Below are 21,972 nucleotides of genomic sequence, written 5' to 3'. Positions count from 1 at the left end.
TCATTAATTACTCAGAGAACTATCAGACGCCAGAACCGAATCAGCTTCAGCATTATAGAATGCGAAGTAATTTAAAAAAACCTAGCGCCGCTCTGCAACAGAACCTTACCGTCGCTCTTTGAGGTGGCCACCCATACACCGTCAGGCTCCCGCACCTCCTCTCTCCCTCTCTCCGTTTTTTCAGGTTTAGTACGATCTCTTGCTTCTCCCTCTGTTTTCTTTTCCTTTTCTTCCCTTTGTGTCTGCGTTTCCTTGCTCACCTCCCTCCTTTTCTTTCCACCTTCTTCTCCTCCTATCTGTTGTTTTTCCCTTCGATCAGTTTGTTTTTCCAGTCGATCTTTCTCACCATCTGATCTTTTTGTTTCCCTAGTCTCATCGCCTCATCGCCTCTAGCATAGTTTTCTCTCCCATCTCTCTTTCTCCATCATTTTCATCTCCCATTTCATTCCGATAAAAGAAAATAAAGGGTAATTTTCATCTGGACCCCTTGATCTATATCATTTTTAGTCCGAACAAACTGAGACTTTGCATCTATCTCCCTGTATTATAGAAAAAATCAATTTAAGGACAAATAATCATTTAGGTGATCAATTTGCCCTTATTTATTTTTTTATTTGAAATTTTATTTTTACATTCAAGGAATTAAATTTTATTAATTTACAAAATCAGACCTCATTATCCGATTCCTAAATCCCTGGCTTTACCAATTCTAAATCCTTATTTTCCAAACCCTAGATGAAGATTAGAAAATAAAAAGTACTGGGTGAAACGTCATCTCCAACTAGGGTTTGCATCCCTTGAAAAACCTCTTCTAGTTTTTGGTTCGCAACATGTCTTTAAGTTCTTCATCTTGGAGAAAGTTAGTATCGTCTTGCATCATTTCACAGGGCATTTAGGTTTGTTCTTCTTTGATGGGTCGCAATCTCTGGAGCTCTCATGTCTCTCCAAGACAGTCTTCTCATTTCCTTTTTTCTTGCTCTTTTAATCAGATTGTTGACATCCGTGCGATTTGAATGATCTTTGCTCCAAACATAATACTTGTATATAATTCATATCCCAATCAAAAATAATCTGTAGAATTTCAAAAAGATTATTAAAAAATGAATTAATCAATTGTTTGGGTTTGAATTGCCTTTCCACATCTGTCGCACTTGAAGAGAAATCAAGTTTACAGCAGTGTTTTCCCAAATCTGGAGACGCTACTATTCCCTACGGCCATGATGAAGATTATATAAATTGTAGTAAATGTCGATTCAAGTTGAAATTTCAGAACCTTGAAAAGAAAGAAATTGATGAGATCTCCTTCCGTTGTTTCATGGCTTTCACGAGGGCTTCTCTGGGTTTCCCTTTTTATTTTGGGATTTAGGGTTTTCAATTAAAGTTGGAGACTATTCAATGGGAGCTAATGTAACTCAAGAAAGGAAAAGAAAATCAAATCACCAACATTTTGGGGTTGAGTTGAAGATGAATTTGGGTTTGAAAAATAGAGATTTTGAATCAAATGAAACCATTGAGGAAGAAGAAAGAAATGGAGATTTAGGAATTGGGCAATGAGGGTCTAAATTTGCAAATTAATAAACTTCAACCTCTTAAAATGTAAATAAATAAAAAAAGGGCAAATTAGCCATATAAGTGACAATTTGTCTTTAAATTAACATTTTTCTATACTACAGGGGAGACAGATGCAAACTTTTAGCTTTTTTAGACTAAAAATGACATAGACCAAACTTCAGGGGGTCTAGATGAAAATTACCTAAAAATAAAAAACTTGAATAATATCTTTGGTTGCAGCGACCTTTGGTGCATACATCGGAACAACTCTAGAGTTCTTTTGCGGTGAGCTTTACAGGTAGGCCTCTACGGCAGTGACGGATGGCAGGTCAGAGCCTTTTCCGCAACATTGATGCTACTAATGCACAACCGAAAGTCCGCCCTGGTGGCTTGTTTTGTCTCCGTCATCACGGCGTGTTTTGTCTCCGCCCTTGCAGCTTGTAAGTCTCCGCCTTTGTGGCCTGTATCCTCGATTTAACTGTTGTTGTCTTTGGTACAACTCTCATTCTAAGGGTTTATTGAACTTGATCCATCCGCCTGGATGATCCTAGCTGTTTATTGCATGTACACAGTTTGGTCAATTTCCTCTCCTTGATTCGATGCGAATCTTGTGTTGTCATGCATCTGTTATATTTTTTTTCTTCTTTGTGTCTGTACTTTTCTTAATTTGCTGAATGAAGTGTTTCTCTTCTTAAAAATTAAAAAAAAAAAACAAAAACTATCAGATGCCATTTTTTGAATATCAAGACACAGAAGGCAAATGCCTATATATACAGCAAGCTACAATGACCATCCGACCCACCTGAAATATCAAAAAAATTGAGATAGTATAAGTTTCTCTCTGGAATCTGGACATCTTTGCCCATCATATTCATAACATCTCCACACAGAACTAATAACCAAACCGGGCCCCAATCCAGGAAAAAATCCAGAGCTACACAAAAATACCCATTTGATAAAAAACAATTACCTACTAAACTCGCTTCACAAAATAAAATGAAAGAGAAATGAGAACCCAATATGTCTTTTCAAGAAGTTCAAATCCAGAGTTTCTTTCGAAAACTAAGTAAACAAAAATAAATTTGGGGGAAAAAAAACTTTAGGGCTATCATCCATTTCAAAAATTAAGGAAAACCCGGCCACTACCATCCTAGCCATACCAACAATGTATTCATTCTCAGGAAAGGGATGAACAAACGAATTCAAAATCCTGCATCAACAGTCCACCCCAAAACAAAAACAAAAACAAAAACAAAAATACGAGTTCCCAAAATCAGTGTGAACCGAAAATTAGACAGTAGCATTATATTATCGAAATGTGGATCCACCGGAAAGTATTCAAACAGAAAGAAGTACCCTGGCCTCTTGGGAGCAGTGCCTACGTGGCTCTGCTCCAAGCAGTGAACGGTCAGATTTCAATTTGAAACTTGAATTAGATCTCCACTGTTGATTATCAACATGTGCAACAAAAAATATTTTAAGTGGCTGTGACTCGGTTTAAGTAGCTTTAACTCGGACCCTAGGGTCGGTTCATTCCGAACCAAACAAATCATATGCTTCCTACAAGACTGAATCAAGTTGTTTTGCCGGAACGCCTTCCCTGCGGTTGCACCGCCTCCTCTGCTTTGCAGAGCACAATTCCCTTCTCACCTGATTTTTTTCAAGACAAGATAAGACCATTGTTTTAGAAATATCTGGAGATTACTACCATTAAGGTTTCTGTGATTGGGTCAATGCAGTTCTCTTCCTTGATTCCCTTCTCTTCATCCCTGAGCTTTGAACTCTGACCTCTCAACCCTCCAGCCATCATGCCTCAACAAACTCTCTGTTAGCTCATTCTTCTCCTTCTACTGTTAACAATTATGAACAAATCGGATAGTGTTTCCCTGAGTTCATCTTCCAATCTCTGCCATTCATCTTTTTATTGCGGCAACAACGTCACAATCAAATACCCTTTCTCGCCCATCAGCAGCCAAACTTCTTCTGTCTTCTGCGGTTACCCTTCCTTTGGGATCTCATTCTCCAATCAACAACCATCCTTAGCCTTCCACTTAATGTCTATTACTTTAAGAAAATCAACTACATCTCCGACGCCGTCACACTCATCAACACCGATGGCATTGATTGTTTCAGAATCTCAATTTTGAATTTGAATTTGCCAGGCAAGATCCTATGTCTTGCACATGCGTGAGGGGTAGGTTGAAATCTCAGTTTATGCTGTAGCAATTTTGAAAATCTTGAGAAGAATTGTATAAAATAAGTAATGGGTTAATCTAGGTTGAAGGGCATAAATACACCACCGAGAAGAGTTGAACACTACAAATTCTAGTTTTTGGTCTGTAACTGTTCTCGTTGAACCAAAGAGAATTGTAGGCTTCATTACCTCTTCAGAGATGGAAGGTACTGCCACAGAAAAATGGCTGATCCTCCCATTCTTCATTGCATTCCTTTCCACGATTCTCTACTTCAAACCCAAATTCTTGGTAATTTGATGGTGGGTAACACAGAACCAAACATCAAAAGAAAACCCGATCTTCCTTTGAGATTCAACTCTAATGGCTCCTTCGAGATCCTATAGGTCCGTTAGTTTTTCTTTTTAACACTGAAGCTTTAGTTCTTCTATGTTCTAATGAATTGGGTTTGTTTTTTTTTTTTTTCCTTCTGTGTCTGTGTTCGACGCCTCCCCAGTTTCCCTTGCTTATGCTGTTCTTGTTTTTTTTTTTTCTTGGGGAAGACGATGGATCAATCCAATGTTAAAGTCCACTTTAATCATATGGTTTGTTTTGGTTCGGAATTAGCTGATCCGCAGTCCGGGTTAAAGCTGCTTAAACCGAGTCAAAGTCACTTAGAATGACTTTTATTGCACATGCTGATAATCAACAGTGAAAATTTAATTCAAATTTCAAATTGAAATCTCATCGTCCACTGCTTGGAGCAGTGCCACGTAGGAACTGCTACCAAGCAAAATCCGGCCTGGATCTTCTTCCACCACGAGAGCTTGCTGTTGGGATTAGAACCATATTAAATCCATCGCCACCTGCCATGTTATCATCATGCAAATCAACTTTTCACGTTTTCTTCTAGACTTCTACATCTTCCCGCGTGGACCCCACAACTTTTGGCTGATCAAGTTCATTATTCCCAAGAGCGGCTCCAACCCTGCCAGGTTTTTCAGGTTGTCAGGTATAATAATGCTGAAGTTGACAAGTTGTCGCCACAGTTAGAAACTGATTTTATTAGTTGTGCTGTGATCAGGAAATGCTGAACCTGGCCATTAAGTACAAGTACAAGGCGGTTCAAGAAGAGGATGAAGTGATGAACTGCCTCCTGACTCCTGAGAACCTTGCCATTGCAAATGTAGGCCGACAGGATGCCAAGAAGCTAGCACTTGGAACTTGGAAGAGCATGTGGGGACCATGCTAGATACAGTTGTTTTCTAAGAGAGCAGATCTGTATGCTGGATAGCTTTAGCTTTAGTGCTTCTGCTTCGATCTGTGCCTGGAGATGCTTTTTAAAGTTGTAGAAAACAATTGATTGAATGATACGGGTTGTTTGGTTTCAGCATGCAACTCATTATGTACTGTTCAGACTAGGAGATTATTTGGGACCCCCATACATTTATTCAACAGGTTCCCGATATTGTAGATTCATTTTTATTCTGTTCTGATTGTTTGAGGGAAAAAAAAATTACCATTTCCTAGTTTCTCCACTCTTCATGGTTGAATCTCTGTGCGATTTGAAGCAGTAGAGGAACAATGATGAGCCCACAATGCAAAATGTTGTACTTGCACAGAGCACCCCTGCAGGACCTGATTCTCATTCTAATCTTGATTTCAGTAATAGTATTTAAGCTTAATTTTGTATGTTAATGTGAAAATTTAACTTGGAGCTCAACTACCAGGGAATTAGATTGGCATCTGTGCTAGATACATGGCAGATCAAAGCTGCTATTTGTAAAAATTACGTTAACCCTCAACCGTGTATCTTTGTATTAGTTGACTTGTTAAACTAATTAAATTATCGACATATCCAGGGTGAAAGGGTGCTGTAAAAAAGTTACGTGGCAAAACCTCAGAACTTTATATTTTTGAATTTGAGTTCACGTTAAGCATCTTTCATGACTTTATGGATCACAGATTCCTTAATTATTTTTTTAATTTATTTTTCATTTCGGTAAACCATCGATTCCTTAAGTGCACGGTGCACCCCACGTACGAAAGCTCTTAATCTGAGTAATACCTTAATTAAATTCTTAACCCAGAAAAACGTATCGCTTAATAAGAAACTAGCATTGAATGCTCCATGTTAAGAAATTTCGATAAAGGTCAGCTTTTTGCCTGGAGAAAAGGAGACAATTCTTTTTGTCTGGCTTTTCCTCTTTTTCTTCCGGTTTCCTCTATTAAAAATCGTCTTTGGTCAGTCCTTTCCGGTCCATCGATTCTTTGTCAAGGTCTCGGCGTCTCGCATGCGCATTTCGTTTTCTCGGACAGGATAGAAATAGTAGGACCCACTCTGCTTTTACTCATGCAGAGATCCACCGTTGGGTAACTTGGGTTGAAGCGAAGAAACGTTTTCGTTCATTCTTTCTCTCTCTCGTTAGGTTTGTCTCTGTTTCTCTCGTTGGGTAACTTGGGTTGAAGCCTTTACGTTGGGAATGGTTGGCGTGGTTTTAGGTCTTCTAATCACTCCAATCCATGGCTGCCTGCAACTCCTGTTCGCTTGTTGCCAATGTCTTGGAAGAATCGTTCGAGGACCTTCAGGTTCTTACTTCTTACTTTCTTTACTGGATTTAGAAAAAGCGTTGAAATATTAAATAGACATCTATATGTATTTCCTTGTCTCTTTGTCGATTCCAAGTTTATTTTATTCTTTCACAAGAATCTTGGAATTCTGCTTAGCTACTCAGAACTCCTAGATAAACTATGGGAAGAAGGAAAAGGCATCAGAACTCTAAAAGAAAAGTCCTCAGTGATCTTTCTAATAAACCATGTAGGTGTCCTTCCATATTTGAGAAACATTAAATGAAGAATGTGATACCTGTGCTATTTGTTCTGCTATTGCACAACTCTTGATTTGTTGTTATCTTCCGAACTGTCAAAGAGCTATTGTTTCCAAATCTCGCCGGGATTCGCCATGGCGAACCAGGCGAACCGGTGAAATCTCGGCGAGATTTCGCCGATGCCGCAGCAGGCTGGCCTGCTGCTACTTTCTCTCTTTCTCTCTTTCTTTTCTTCTTCTCCTTGCCGCTGCTCCTTCTCTCTTCTGTTTCTTTTTCTTTCTCTCTTTCTTTCTTCTTCTTCTTCTCCTACTGTCTCTTTCACGATCGTTAAAAAAAAAAAAAAAAAAAATTTTGAAGTTTCGCCGGAAAATCGACGATTTTCCGGCGAAATTTTAAAGTTTCAATAGAAAATCGTAGTTTAACAACTTATAAACTGTGGACAGAAATTACTTTTTGCATAGTGGCTCTTTATGGGCTGCAAAACATGGAAAGTCACCTTAAAGCTCTTTTCTACACTCCACTTTTTTCTATGTACCTTTCTTTGTATTTTTAGTTACTTTCTAAAAGTGCATCGATTCTGTTAAATACAAGTGACTGGACCAGATAGTGATGAATGAGTTTTGGTTTTGTTGAATATAATTGGTTCTAGTTTCTTAAGCATAAAATGATGAAGTAACCATTCAATTGCTGGAAGTGAATATACTTTTTGGAAAGACTCATGTTAAAATGCTGATGTTCCTGTCTATGGTGAAATGTGAGTGGAGATAGAAATCCATTCTTCTACCACCGTGTACTTATTGAATTGACTACCAAAAAAAAAATGTAATTATTGAATTTGCAACACTCGTTAAATTGTTTTGTTCATTAAATTGACAATGTATTATCATTTTTTCAGTGCTGAGCCGCCTGCAATGAAAGAAAATTTCCAGCAAAGTGACGATGAATATGGTGAAGTACAAAGTGCTACTTCAGATGCCATTAAAAGTTTACCTGAGGCAGCCATGTCAACCAGTCCTGAAGTTGATACGGTGTCTAATCTTGAAAATACTGAGACTAATTTTGACAGTTCAACTTCTGTGAATGAAAAATCTATGGTATTCTTCTTCAGAAAAATGTCTGTTTTCGGATATATAAAGCCTATTGTTTTGATGACTAAATCAATTCTTTCATTTGTTTCGTTATCATAACTCAAGCTTATGGAGAGTCTGGCCAATAAGAGAGGTTGAATGGATATGGGAACTGCATGGGAACTACTTGAACTTGTTAAGTTTACTCTTAAAAAATAAATGCTGCATGACTGGCTGTCAACCAGTTCCAAAAACATTTTTTGTGAGGAAAAAAGCATTGCATGGCAGAGTTAGTTGAATGACAAATCTGAGAAAACACCTTTCCTTGACTGGCTAGAGTCACTCATGATATGATTCGATGAAGGATGGCCATGGTTGATGCTGTTAAGAGAAAGGAATGTTTAATGTGAACTGTATATTAACGTATATTAGGCTGTGTTTTCTGTACTTTTTCTGCTAATTTCTATGTTAAAGCACTGGATGTTATGACTTATGCCCCACTAGAAAGGAAGACATATATGGGTCTGTTGCATCATGCCTGCACCACAGGGTCTTTCCTTCACCTGGATGCAATGTTCATTTTATGTATGGTTTAACCTTTCTCACCATAGAACTTCCCATGTTCTTTGGTTGCTAATGCAGATTTAAGTGCTTTTTTACATATAATGAAAGCTCATTGAAACTTATTAAGTACTTTATGTTGATTTTTTTTCTTGTAGTACTACATCGGACTCTTAAAAATCACCTGTGCTACTTTTAAATTACTGGATCTTTCTCAAAGGCCTATCATTCAATTTCCCCTAGTTACCATATAATTGCCATTTTATTGTGCTAGTCAATCTGCTCCTCCTCTTACTTATGAATGGGATGCATGGCTATAATAGGAACTGTGTTTTGTTGTCCTACAGGCAGAAAAAGCTTATGGTGGAGAGGAACTGTCATATGTTAGGCCTGAGGATTTGATAGGCATGATGAAGAATGCTGAAAAAAGTAGGCAATTTCACCGTTTATCTCCAGTGACTTCTTTGCTATGATTTTCTACTGTAGGTCCTTAGTTTTTATAGTTTTATTTCTACCATAGAAGCACATGAACGTGTATTGTTGCTGGAGAAAGAGTGCTCTTCTTTGGAGGCTGCTTTGAAGGACTTGGAGGCTAAACTTATGATTGCTCAGGAAGATGTTTCAAAACTTTCTTATGTGGAATTTGATGGTATAGACCCACGGGAGAAGCTGGGAAGTCTGCAGGGATTGCTCAAGATGACAACCGAACAAGCAGATCAAGCAATTTCAGAATTACAGAAAAATCATGAACTCCAGAAGAAAATTGATATGATGGAAATATCCCTACGAAAAGCAGATGCATTTCGAACATCATCGGATGAATTGCAACAAAATAATGAGCTTCCGCAACAGATGATTAGACTTTTGGAAGAGTGCCTTGAAAGCTCTAACCTGGTGGTACGTTCCTACTTTGGAGTTATGCCAAGAATCAATGATGGAATTCCTATATGCATTGAATAGTATAGATGAAGAAATCCAGAGAAGATCACAATATGAACTTGTGGATGATATACCATTGGAATTTTGGAACCGGCTGTTACTTCTAACAGATCGTTGATTTCTTGAGAAGATAATATCATCCCGTTCTGCGAAAATTTTGAGACGAATTGCATTGAACAGAGATAAACGAATGTATGCTGCATACTTGGCATGCAAGGACAAAAGTAGACGTGATATATTTGGTATGTACCTGAGACTGCCATCAACAAGGTAATTATTATTTTATTTATTATTTTATATATTTTTTCATTTTTGCTTCTTAGCAGTGAAATATTTGTGTTAACTTCTTTGTATTGTAGATCACGTAGTTCTGGATTGCATATCGTCCATATTGCAGCTGAAATGGCACCTGTTGCAAAAGTAAGTTTGGATTTATTCTACTATTCTCCTGAATATGAATATAAATATTCTGAAATGGACATAAAGGGTGAGGCATCGTGTTTTCACCAAGGTAGTGTGGTCTGAAGTTGTGACCTTTGTTTGATTGACCTTTGTCTTATTTCCAAAACTTAAATAAGAAAAGGGTAAAAAGTTACTTGCATAATAAGTTGACCTGACTTATCTAGTGTCCTTTTCAATTGTAATTGTTATTGTGCATGTGAATGACATGGTTTACCCTCATATAAAGAAATTCGTAACACTCAAAGAGTCAAAGGGCAAAAGCCTTACAATAGTACTGCTGCATCCAAATTCAGTGCCAACAAGATTCTCCATACATAGATGACTAATTTCTATGATATTTATTTCTTTCCTTATTTTTTTTAATTACTTTGAGAAGCTAAGAACATCATCTAAGAACTTAGTCATCTAGTGGGATCTTTCAACCTCATGATGAGAGGTAAGAGGAGTTACGTGACTGATCATAGTATTTGGTATTCTATGGCAAGGTAAATTAGATAACAATCATCAAAAGCCGGGGATAATTTATTGTGCAAGAAACCTGGAAGTGAGAATTTACATACTTTGAAATTGATAGTAGAAGGTCTCTGTCAGAAACAAAAGAAACTTCCATACATATATTCATAACTAGGCACATTGCTGCATCATTTTCTGATGTAGATCAAAAGCCCATACCTTATACCTACCCATAGGAACAAGCCTCAAAACCAGCCCAGCAGGGTTGTCGGATGGGATTGCTGAGAGGCTGCCTGGCCTGATGATGTGATGAGCCTTTTGTTGGTCCAATGGGGCATCACATAAGGCAGTACTACTTGATGAAGAATAAAGATGACCAAATTTCTGTATAAACACTGTTCACCTGAACAGTGTTACAACCAATATTTATTTTGTTTGGAGATGCTTTGTAAAAGGTTTTGGGCCCCATCAAGTATAGAAAGGTTCTATCCTAAGCTGTCCTTATGGAGATGGTGAACCAAGTTTCTATTTTAGTTTTAGAAAGTATATTTTATTTTACTGTTATAGAAACTCAGGTAGTTCCTACTTCAGGAGTCTCCATTTTGACGTTTATAGGGTTTTTTTGTGGCTGCTTAGCCTTTATTAGTAGTTTTTATTTTCTTTAAGTTTCTATTTGTTGTAAGAGCTTTAGCCAAGCTATGAATTATTAGGTCTTTTTAACCCAGTTGGACAAAAAACTTCATAGAAGTTGAATATTTCGCCTAATAGCCTCAGTTATGGAGTAAAATCTGTGTTCAACAGCTGAGAAAGCTGTGGTTGAGAGACTCAGGCTGAGATAGTTCATCCCGTTATTCTTGTTCTTCTCCTATATTCCCTTTTTTTTCTTCTTATCCTTTTATGTTGTTCTTTCATATGTAAAAAGACCCCAAGCTATCTAATTTTGTCTTAATCATTGTATTACTTCTGGTGGCAATCGATCTCCTGATTGTTTCCCAGGTTTGAAGTCTACTTCTGCAGTGTCTTCACCATGTAGAATAATTTGAAAGAACTGTGTATCCGAGGCTCTGTTCCAATTGGACCATATTCTTCTCTGAATTTTGTGTTGCGGTAATTTTCTTTCAATGAACAAATGAAAATTTATGACACAGGCAGTTCTGCAAACAATACATTTAAATTCTCCACATTGAATATAACTGGTCTGAAGTACCATGTGAACAGGAAAATATCTAAGACATTTATTCTGCTCAATGTGATGCTTAGCTATCCAATTTAAGCGATAAGTTTTCGAACTAGATATGGTTGAGGACAAATTTCCTTTCTCACTTGCTCGCTCTCTGTATATAAACAGAGCTTTATCTATTGGTTACAAAGCTGGAGGAGAAACATTTAACACTTTAAATATAGAATAAACTTCAGTACAGGATTTTTATATAAGCAGGAGTTTATATATTTGACTAGAAAACTGGGTACAGAAACATTTGATATTTTCAATGTAGCATACTGCAGAATGGGGTTTCTTTTTCTTTTTTTTTTTCTTTTTCCTAATCGTGTGTACCTTTGTGATATACATCATTCATGGAGTTGGGGCGCTTGCATCCTTTGACCGTAGTTTAGCTTTCTCATGAATTATGTCAACAGAATGTAGTTGAAGGAGAAATTATGTGGATCAGTTTTGGCTGATCATGGTTCATCACACAACCATGTAGTTGGAAATGCTTCATTAGTCCATACTTAGATTTTGCATGGACAAAATGTTCTGTGCTTGTCATATTGAAGGATTTGCATCAAATTATCTTTCTTTTACCCCTATAGACAAGAATGATAGATTAAAAGCTAAATTATTGACTTAGCATCCTTTTTCCCATCAAATGTTGACCTTGCTTTTTCTCTTTATCATTATTTCTCTTGTATATAATAAATATAACATCTAGTGCTAATTTAATATTACCCTTGGTGTTGAGTAGACTGTATTTCTTTGTGATATGTCATAATATATTGGATTTACATTTACATGCTACTAAATTACTGGACTGCTTCAAAGGTTGGTGGTTTGGGGGATGTTGTGGCTGGTGTAGGTAAAGCGCTTCAGCGTAAAGGACATGCTGTGGAAATCATTCTTCCAAAGTATGATTGCATGGAATATGATCGTATTGCTGACTTGAGGGTATGATATTTGTTTAATGAGGCTTAGAGATTATAAATATTAGTTTGTGATGTACTTACTTTTCTTAATGATTATGCTTATGCAGGCCTTAGATGTGGCTGTGGAGTCAAAATTTGATGGCCAATTATTCAAGAATAAAGTCTGGTTTGGAACTGTTGAAGGTTAAGAGAATTGGGGGGGGGGGGGGGTGATGCATCAGGAAAGAAGAGGAAAAATGCTGACTTAAACTCTCTGTTTTTTGCAGGTTTGCCTGTCTACTTCATTGAGCCCCATCATCCAGCTAAGTTTTTCTGGAGGGGGCAATTTTATGGGGAGGATGATGATTTCAAACATTTTTCTTTCTTCAGCCGTGCAGCACTTGAGTTCCTCGTTCAAGCTGGCAAGAAGCCAGACATAATCCACTGCCATGATTGGCAGACAGCTTTTGTTGTACGGACAAGCAACTTTCAGATATTAATCATGGGTGTCATGTTTGTGGCTTTTTGTTTTTATCCTGGATGTTCTAAATGATGATCACATCTTGCTTTTGCAGGCACCACTTTATTGGGACTTACATTTTCATGAAAAACTTGGGTTAGCTAGAATATGCTTTACATGCCAAAACTTTGAGTATCAAGGGAAGGCATCTGCTTTAGAGTTAGGATCCTGTGGCCTTGATGTTCACCGGCTAACCAAACCAGATAGGATGCAGGATAACTCAGACCTCGACAAAGTCAATCCTGTGAAGGTATTCACAAGTCATTGTTGTTGAGTACAGTGTCCTTTTTTTTTTTTTTTTGAGTTTTTTACATGCCACCCACTAGTGACCTCCCCACTATTATGCTGTAAGCTACATGGCCACCCACATGGAAAATTACAAGTTACCCAAAGTTAAGTTTTTCTGTTAAATGACTGGTAAAATTACCTAAATGCCCTTAGCCTTATTTAAGTCATTCAAAATTCAAATTATCCAAATGCCCTCTGGGGCAGTGAAATGACATAATTACCCCCATTTAATACCCTCCCACACCCAACCCTTAGATGGGAGAACCCATCTTCTACCTACACCTTGCTGGAAACCACTGACCACCGCCACCGCCACCGCCGGAAACCACTCCACTTCCTCCCCCTGCCAGCGACCACCCCACCCCCATCCTTCAATTTTGAACTCTGCAGTTTTTTTTTTTTTTTTTTGGGGGTGGGGATGGGTAATATGAACTTCCTAGTTGCGTAGGTAGCAAAGCCATGTTCTTCTTCTTTGACTTCTGTTTCCCTAACATCCTCGAAATGCAAGTTACAATGAAATACGACTCTGGTTTGTCTTTTTGAGGACATCTTCACATGGTTGCCACTTGAGATCTTCACTCGAGTCTTGAGAAGGGGGTATCTGGATTCAAGGCAGTTTTTTCTACCCAAAATCCAAGATTGAAAGCATTTCAGAAGAAGAATTCCAAAATACCGACCTTATGGCCGTTTGTTTAGAAGGGTTGATGTGGTGGGAATATCTTCATTTCTGATTTATATTTCTGCAGCCCGTGTCTGATCCTGTGCTTGCCTTTCTCTGTATCTGCCTGTTTGGAAATAGAAACCCTAGATCATGCTGTGTGTTTGACTTGGTCACGCAGAATAAAATTCTCGGGCTCTAAGGTATCAATGTCTTTGAAACTCTTTCTCTCTCAACAATGTTGAGTTTGGTCTAGTTTGAGCTTTGTCTGTCCAATGGTTGCAGAATTTTTCGGGGTCCAATTCAAGCTCAGGGGTAAGGGGAAGGGGAGGGGGTGGGGTGGTTTCCGGCAAGGTGTAGGTAGAAGATGGATGAAGGGATTCTCCCATCACCCACCTAAGGGTTGGGTATGGGAGGGTATTACATGGGGGTAATTATGTCATTTCATTGTCCAAAGGGCATTTAGGTAATTTTACGAGCCATTTTAACAACAAGACTTAACTATGGGTAACTCATAATTTTCCATGTGGGTGTCATGTAATTTACAGCATAATAGTAGGCGGTCACTAGTTTCACACCAAAAATAGTGGGTGCCGCATATAATTTTTATTTATTTTATATTTTAAGTGTTGTCTTTTATATATAAGTATGTGATTCATTTTCAGGGTGCCATTGTGTTCTCTAACATTGTGACAACAGTATCACCTACCTATGCTAAGGAAGTACAGACTGCAGAGGTAGGAATTATTTGTAGGTGATGCATACTATTCTATATGAATGCTAGTTACTTCTTCAAGCATTTGTTTTGTTTATGAATCATGGTATTGATGAAAAGGTTGTTGCTGACATGTATGACTGATTCTGCTGATAGATTTCAAAACCCAAAAGATCTTTGTTTCCTTGTTGGTGTGGTTCTTGGTAGGCTCAAAGAGCAGAGATGTGCTGCACCACACTGCAGGGGTATGTGGAACATATTCACGTGAACATTGTTTTGGCCCAATGTTCATGTAATTAAATAATTTGTATTATATAATACTGGGATGCCTTAGTTCTACTGGGATTCAGGCCTCAATCCAAGCCCTATCTGGCCCTCAGGCATGTTTGAGCAAGTCCAGGCTGGCAGGGTTTCTTTGACAAGCCTACTCCTTCTCTGAACCAGCAAGGAATACTTCAGTTCAAATAAATTTGCGTTACTAGTCTACATGAGACAACATTGTGTTGATTAGCCTGATCCATTATTGTAAAGGATCCATATGAAATAGTGTATTCCCTTGCGCCCTTTTTTCTTATTTCGCAACAGGACGATAATGCATTGTGTTCTGTTAAAGTGCTCTGGAGCAATTCATTATTACCATTTGTTGAATTTGTTGCTTTGTTCTTTTCTGATCATTTTTCTGCCCTGTTTCAGGGAGGACATGGTCTGCATGCTACTTTAAGTTCTTACTCCAGAAATTTTGTCGGAATTCTTAATGGATAGTTCTGATTATCTTCAAGGGAAAGCTGAAAATAAAGAAGCTCTAAGAAATGATCTAAAACTGTCCACTGCTGAAGCTAGACAGCCTCTGGTATTTAAACCTTCAAACCCACAAATTTATCATGTACTGTAGTTGGCCTACTGTTATGCAAGATATCATTATATGACACTGTTTATTCCAATTAGCTTCTTCTTCTAGTTTGTATCTGAAAATTCCCCCCAACTTTCTTATTAAATGTTTTCTTTGGTGAATTTTTATTTTTTCCTGCTGAAGCTAGACAGCCTCTGGTATTATAAACCTTGAAACCCATGGATTTGTCCTGTACCTTAGTTGGTGAGAAAGGATTTGCATGGAAGATCAGCGAATGGTTCCTTTCCCAAAATGGAGGAGAGGGATCTATTTTGCCACATGGACTGTCTCTTCCTGATAAAGGAGTGTGTTGATGGAATTGAGTGGAAGACCTAGTCATGTGATCTGTAGCTCCAGAGTCAATAATCTAGGAGTTGGATACAGTCAAAGCACAAAAGGGTAGATCAGAATTACCAAAGTGGGCTTGATGATTACCATTTAGTGAAAGTAGTAGAGACAGTTGTAGATGTAGTAGTGTTAGTGGGAATAGCTTGTAGTAGCCAATGGGGAGCTCGCAGTTCATCATTGGAGAACTTGTCAGAAGAAGGTGCAGACTCAACTTCAATTTGGTTGGCCCTATTTTTTCCCCTATTCTTTCCACGACCAGCCTTGTGTTTTGCTTCAAAGTCTAAATGCTTCTTCTGCAGTTCCCAACATCTTTCATTTGTATGCCATGGTTTACCATAGTGTTCACACTTGATAATTTCTTTTGGTGTCTTTTTACTAGTTTGAGTTTGGAGAGCTGACCTGTCAAGTGTAGAGCAAGGAAGCATTGCAGCATGATGACAATCTTTGGTGTGAACAAAGGCATATGGTCCCTCTAAAGAGGGAAAGGGATCACGGGCTGAGAATCTATATTGAATAGGATAATACTCTAATTGAGTCCAACTAGGAAATCATATACTTGGGTCTCATTCAAGATGTTTGCAGTAGGCTGCAATGTCATCAACATTATTTGGCTTGAATGTGTTGTAATTGTCAATCTTCTGCCATAATGCACTGAGAATGTTGTAGTATTGAGAGAATGTCATCTCCTTCTGTTTGGTTTCATAAACTTGTTTACGGTGTTTATAGACTAGGACCCTATTTCCAACTTTACCATAAGTCTTCCAAGCAGCAGACCAAATACTAACTACAGTGTCTAATATTAGAAAAGTTTGATGTAATTCTGGTTTCATAGATCTAATTAGGAATTCCATTGCTAGAGAATCATGTGCAAGCCATCGATCCTGTGCTAATCCAGGGTTTTTCAGTTTCACATTAGTACCTGTAATATGTCCTAGAAGTCCTCGGCCAGTGATATTAATGTAGGCAGATCTTGGCCGCATTAAGAAGTTTGAACCATTTAGCATTGCAAGTGGAGAACCAAGGGGGCTAGTTGTCATTCTTATCATGACTTTCAGCTGTAGTAGATGTAGGTTCTGTTGTTGTAGTTGATTCTGATGTACTCATCTTCTTCACATCTTTAGGGTTCCAGATCTAGGAGTAAAAGGTAACAACTAGGGCAAAATTACAACCAGTTTAGGGTAAGCAACTTGGGGGGGGGGTTGGGGGAGAGAAAATTTACAACTTCCAATATATCTGAACAGATGCATCCCTAAAAGGAAATCGCAGAAGGGGTAAAACACTGCTACGGTACAGCAGAAAAAATCCTAGCCCTGCCGCTAGTTTAGTTCTCCAAAAGATGTAAAATTTTGTATATCAGGAGAACAGGTTCAGGCTGAACTGGGCCAGGTGTATTTTATTTTAGACCTTGAAAAAAGAAGAAAGAGGGCAGCAATAGTGATCCATCAATTACTCTTTGGTTGTTCTAAAGTTAAGAGTAAGACCGGCTACGGATCTATCTCCAAAAGAACTGGAACAACTTACTTGGTATTGATGGGGTTTAAGTGACTTCCAAATCTTCACATGAGTTGGAGAAGAACCAGGCAGCAGCAAGGAGCTAACTCAGAGAAAAACAACCAGCAATTGGGATTTGAGAAGACAGCCTGCGATCTAGGTTTGAGGAGTATCTTCACCAATATCAATTCAGCAGCATATCTTCAGTAAAGGAGATCGAAATTTGAACGTATCTCTGATACCATGTTGTTGATAGAGAGATAATTTCTCTGAGAAAATTGAGTTTATTGATAGTCCCCAGTGAGGAATTTATAGTTTACAATTTGTGTAAGTCCTACTTTCAGTAGTAAAAAGTTGTAAATACAGGAAGGAAAAGAAAACCAATCTAGAACTGAAATAGGAAACAAACAAGGTAGAAAATAAATAAAGGAACAAAAACATAATTAGAATAGGAGTTTAAAGAGAAGTCCTACTTTAATTAGGAAACTTCTCACATGATGAATAAATATCGTACAGTAATGGTATGACATACTTGTACTGTTTTGGTATTTGGGAGGATACTGGTATGAGGTAGATGTAATGTATAATGTACTGAACTAACACCCTAATATTATGTGACTGTACATCCTGAGACCAACCTTTGTGCTAATTCTAATGCAATCATAAGCCTTCTTCCTCCTAGTCAATCTGTTTCTCTTGGTTCTTTTTTCTCTCTTTCTCTTCTTTATCATTGGTTTTGGTTGTAGTATATTATTTTTTTCACAGTTTCCAACTCAAAGAACATAATTGCTTAATTTTTCTAGTTTCTCAGTTCTTATCTCAAGGAACCATCATACAGCACATCCTCTCGTGTTTTACCAGGCAAGCAACTTGTAAGTCTCCTAATAAAAATCTATCATCTTCCAGCTCAGACTGTCAGACACCCTTCATCACTCAGTTCCTTATCCTCTCTATCAGCTTCTGCCCTTTTCTTTGTTCCTTAAAACTCTCCGAAGCTACATCTATCATAATTGTGACCCTTTATGAAGTTACCCATTTATTATCCCTAACCCTAAGACCCTCTCTCTTTATGACAGTTGTATATAAATCCCTTATCTCGGTGCTTAGAAACACTGAATCAATCCCCTCTAGAATAAGTAAGTTCTACCATGATTCAGTGCATATTATTTAACAAGGATACTCATAGAACTTGTTAACAGACTAACGTCAAAATTTGATTGTGCCTATTTTATGCCTAGGTTCACATGGTTTATCATAAATGAAATCATTTAATTGCCAGTGTGTTTTTTGGTGTTCTTAATTTGATATTCTGATTGTTTTTGGAATAGGTTGCTTGCATAACTAGACTGGTAGCACAGAAAGGTGTACATCTTATCAGGCATGCAATATATAGGACAGTGGAGCTTGGAGGACAGTTTGTACTCTTGGGTTCAAGCCCCGTGCCACATATTCAAGTAATCTTTTTTCTCTTCCCCTTGTGTACCTCAATCTGGTGTCTCACCTTGGAAAATCTGCTGTGATGTAACCTCAATTTCAATTCATCTTCAGTTGTCTTTTTATGGTTGAAATTGTTGTTTTCTACCAGATCATGATGAATATTACCATAGAAACTGTCCAAAGGACTGACTGAATATGTTATGCAGTGCTTTACAGTGAGAAGCAGACTCAAATGTTAATTTATCAGCACGTTACTGACTCATTAATGACTACATTGAAGTTACAATATATAGAGGTATTCTCAAAAATATTGGATGGTATCATAATCGGTAAATACAACTAAGATGACCAATTAGTTGCATCATGATGCAACAATTATGACTGCAAGTTGTAATAGGCCCATGTTGATTTTTAACTTAATGATTAAGGGTCATTGAATTGTGAAAGTCTCACTTTCAGAGGGTCAAGGAGGGGCAGGATAGAGTTTCAGCTATTTTCACGTAAAGTGGCTGTCCTTGGACTTACACTTCAGACTGGCACCCTCAACATCTATCATCACACATCACGGGAACCCCATGGTGAACCAAGGTCTGTTCATATGATATAAGGGATTTTTTAGTTGAGACATATTTACCGTCGGGGGAACTGAGATTGCTGATACCACTGGGAAGCTTTTGCTCGGTGCTTGCATCACCTGCATTTGGATGGAACGTAACACACGCAGATAGACTGCCAAATCTAGATCCTTTGATCAGATTTGGAGAGCCATAAGGTGTACTCTTTCTAATCCACACAAACCTCTTGTAGTTAACCCTAGGATAGTCCTCCTTAAGACATTCCTAGGACTGCTTAGTCTGGGCTCCCATCCCGCGGCCTCTTTTTCTCCCTCTTCCGTGTACGCTTGGGGTGTTTATATTAATACATTTATTCACCAAAAAGAAAATATAATATCATAGCTTGTTTTAGCCTTAGACGCAATGGGCCTAATTCTTGGGACTCCATTGTTATGCTACTGTCATTTTCCCTGCACTTATGGGGCTTGATGACGGGGGAATGGGAAACACAATGAGGAGTCACCACCTAGGTTGAGGGCCTAGGACCCACAAAAAGGAACTCAATCCCTGGTCAGGGGAAGGAACTGATTTACACGGTCTGGTCTGAGATTTGGGCAAGCAGTCACGTCTTGGTGGTGGGAAATTGTTGGGTACCCACTTTGCCTAACATAAGCCTGTTTTCTTTCTATATGCTGAAGTTTGAATAGCCCCCAAGTTATGTATGTCCTAGACCTACATGCATGGCTATGTTTGGTTAGTTATTGTGCACTACTACTGTACTACATCAAAAGGAGCTTACACATTACCCTTGTACACGCTAGCTGCCTAGATCTAATTCTATGCTAGCTACCCCAAATTATGCTCTATTTCGTCCATTCTATTGAAATAACTAGGGTATAAGATACTATACCTAAGGTCTATTCTGGATTAGGGTTTAAAGAGGAAAGGTTATTAGCTCCAAACATGGACACCTCCAAGTCAAGGGGAAAGAACCAACTCTACCTCTCTCTCTTGCTCTCTTTCTCTTTAAAGTCTTGACCACTTAGGGTACTTGGTACTTTTTGGACTCTTGAGGCTTTCAATTGGCCTTTGATGCCTAAGGGATGAGTTTTGAGGAAAGCTTTGTAAAGCTTAAAAATGGGGAAGTGGTCAGAGCCTAGATGAAGAGGGTAAGGCCTTCCAAGGGCCAACAACAGTTCATTCTTACCCAACTTAATGTGCTTGGCTATATGGGTCATGTAAGGGACAAAAAAATGAGGAAAAAATGGGAGCAAGGGAAGGGGTGCACAACGTCGAGATGAGTTCTAGGGCACACAATAGCACCACAACATCAAAGTCAACCAAATGGGTTGACGTGAATATTTTCTCTCCTCTAAGCTGTTTGAAGTCATTCAAGAACAAGCTCAGCATGTTTTTCTTTACTAATCTGGGAAAGAATAGCATTTTCCATATTTATACTGAAAATCAGATATTCTGTAATTTCTCTGTCGATCGGTTGTTTCATCTATCCAACTTTGCCTGACATAGCCAATTATTCACTTTTGTAGAGGGAATTGGAGGCTATTGCAAATCATTTTCAGAATAACCCTAATGCTCAGTTGATACTTAAGTATGATGAGGCTTTGTCGCATGCCATTTATGCTGCATCTGACATGTTCATCGTTCCTTCTATCTTTGAGCCATGTGGTCTTCCACAGGTATGATCGTTATACTCTTAAACCCATGCAGCAAACTTTAGTCATGCATTGCTGTCAAACTATTTATAGTGTCTCTTGAAATATCCCTTCTGGTTGAGAATTAAGGAAGCACTTTAGGTGGCCCCGTCTCTTTTCCGTGCATGCATTTCAATAGCAAATTGGGTTTTTCTTTTGCGTTTGCTACATTTCAATTATCTACAGATGATAGCAATGAGGTATGGTTCCATACCTATTGTACGGAAAACAGGGGGTTTAAATGACAGATATGTTATTCACCTCTTTACTCTGATCTCATGCTTTACTTTGTTTCTGAGATGGAAATAAACTTTCTGTAAAAAATCTGTGTAGCGTTTTTGATGTTGATGATGACAAAGTTCCACCACAGTTCCGCAATGGGTTTACATTCTTGGCACCTGATGAGCAGGTAATTGTTGCTAACATGTTAGAGTTGGAATTGTTCTTCACTTATTTGGCACCAATATTTCTAATGTATCTAAGGCTTCTATAAGCCATATGGAATACCATGATTTGGTTTCGATTTTACATGGTATTAATCTCCTAGAATGGAGTTAGAAGTGAGTTCCTTCGGTTGTTGCAATGTCTGCTGAATTCGTGACTTGAGATTGACTGTTTTGGATTATTACCATACATTATAATGCTATTCAAATATTTCATTTCATTCCATTCAGGATTTTGACATGCAATTGTTTAAACTCTCATAGGGTGTAAATAAGGCCTTGGAACGTGCATTTGACAGTTACACGAAAAACAGAAAGATGTGGCAGCAGCTTGTTCAGAAGAACATGAAAATAGATTTTAGTTGGGAGTCATCTACCTCACAGTATGAAGAACTTTACAAAAAGGCTGTCCGCAGCGCCAAGTATAATGCAAGGAAAACACATACCTAAACCATTGTTCTTTTTTTTGGCTAATCCATCCCAGGAAGTTGGATTTGTGAATTTACCAAAGCTTTACTTGCCTTTAATGGTTGTGAATAGGAATTAGAAGATTTCATATCGGATATACCAAATGCTACATGATGAAGAGTTCTGAAGTTTTTGGTTTTACTGTATATAGGCACACTTTAGTCGGTTTCTTACTTGCCTTCCCAGTTGCATTGCCTTTAATGGCTGTGAATAGGCAAAACTTACCTCTTGCCTCTTTGGCATTCCGAAAACTTGCCTCTTACTTCTTTGGCCTTCCCATTAAAGAAAGAGGCTCA

The 21,972-nt window shown here is 38.2% G+C and overlaps 1 pseudogene across 1 annotated transcript; it reads left to right on the top strand.

Annotated features, from left to right (window-relative positions):
• Nucleotides 1-4,809: 4,809 nt before the first annotated feature.
• On the top strand, nt 4,810-21,751 carry LOC149026066 (putative starch synthase 4, chloroplastic/amyloplastic; annotated as a pseudogene). The gene is made up of 16 exons (XR_016171480.1): nt 4,810-4,958; nt 7,446-7,644; nt 8,526-8,607; nt 8,699-9,387; nt 9,477-9,537; nt 12,074-12,196; nt 12,282-12,357; nt 12,441-12,625; nt 12,729-12,923; nt 14,285-14,356; nt 15,028-15,184; nt 18,391-18,516; nt 20,601-20,750; nt 20,952-21,010; nt 21,096-21,174; nt 21,473-21,751. The product of XR_016171480.1 is annotated as a putative starch synthase 4, chloroplastic/amyloplastic (transcript).
• The last annotated feature ends 221 nt before the right edge of the window (nt 21,752-21,972 follow it).

The sequence above is a fragment of the Hakea prostrata genome, chromosome 2 (genome assembly GCF_041222555.1).
Source record: "Hakea prostrata isolate BN-2017 chromosome 2, UWA_Hpros_2, whole genome shotgun sequence".
Taxonomy (NCBI): Eukaryota; Viridiplantae; Streptophyta; class Magnoliopsida; order Proteales; family Proteaceae; genus Hakea; species Hakea prostrata.
The sequence above is the reverse complement of the archived record's forward strand: the minus strand, read 5'-3'. Positions and strand labels throughout refer to the sequence as shown.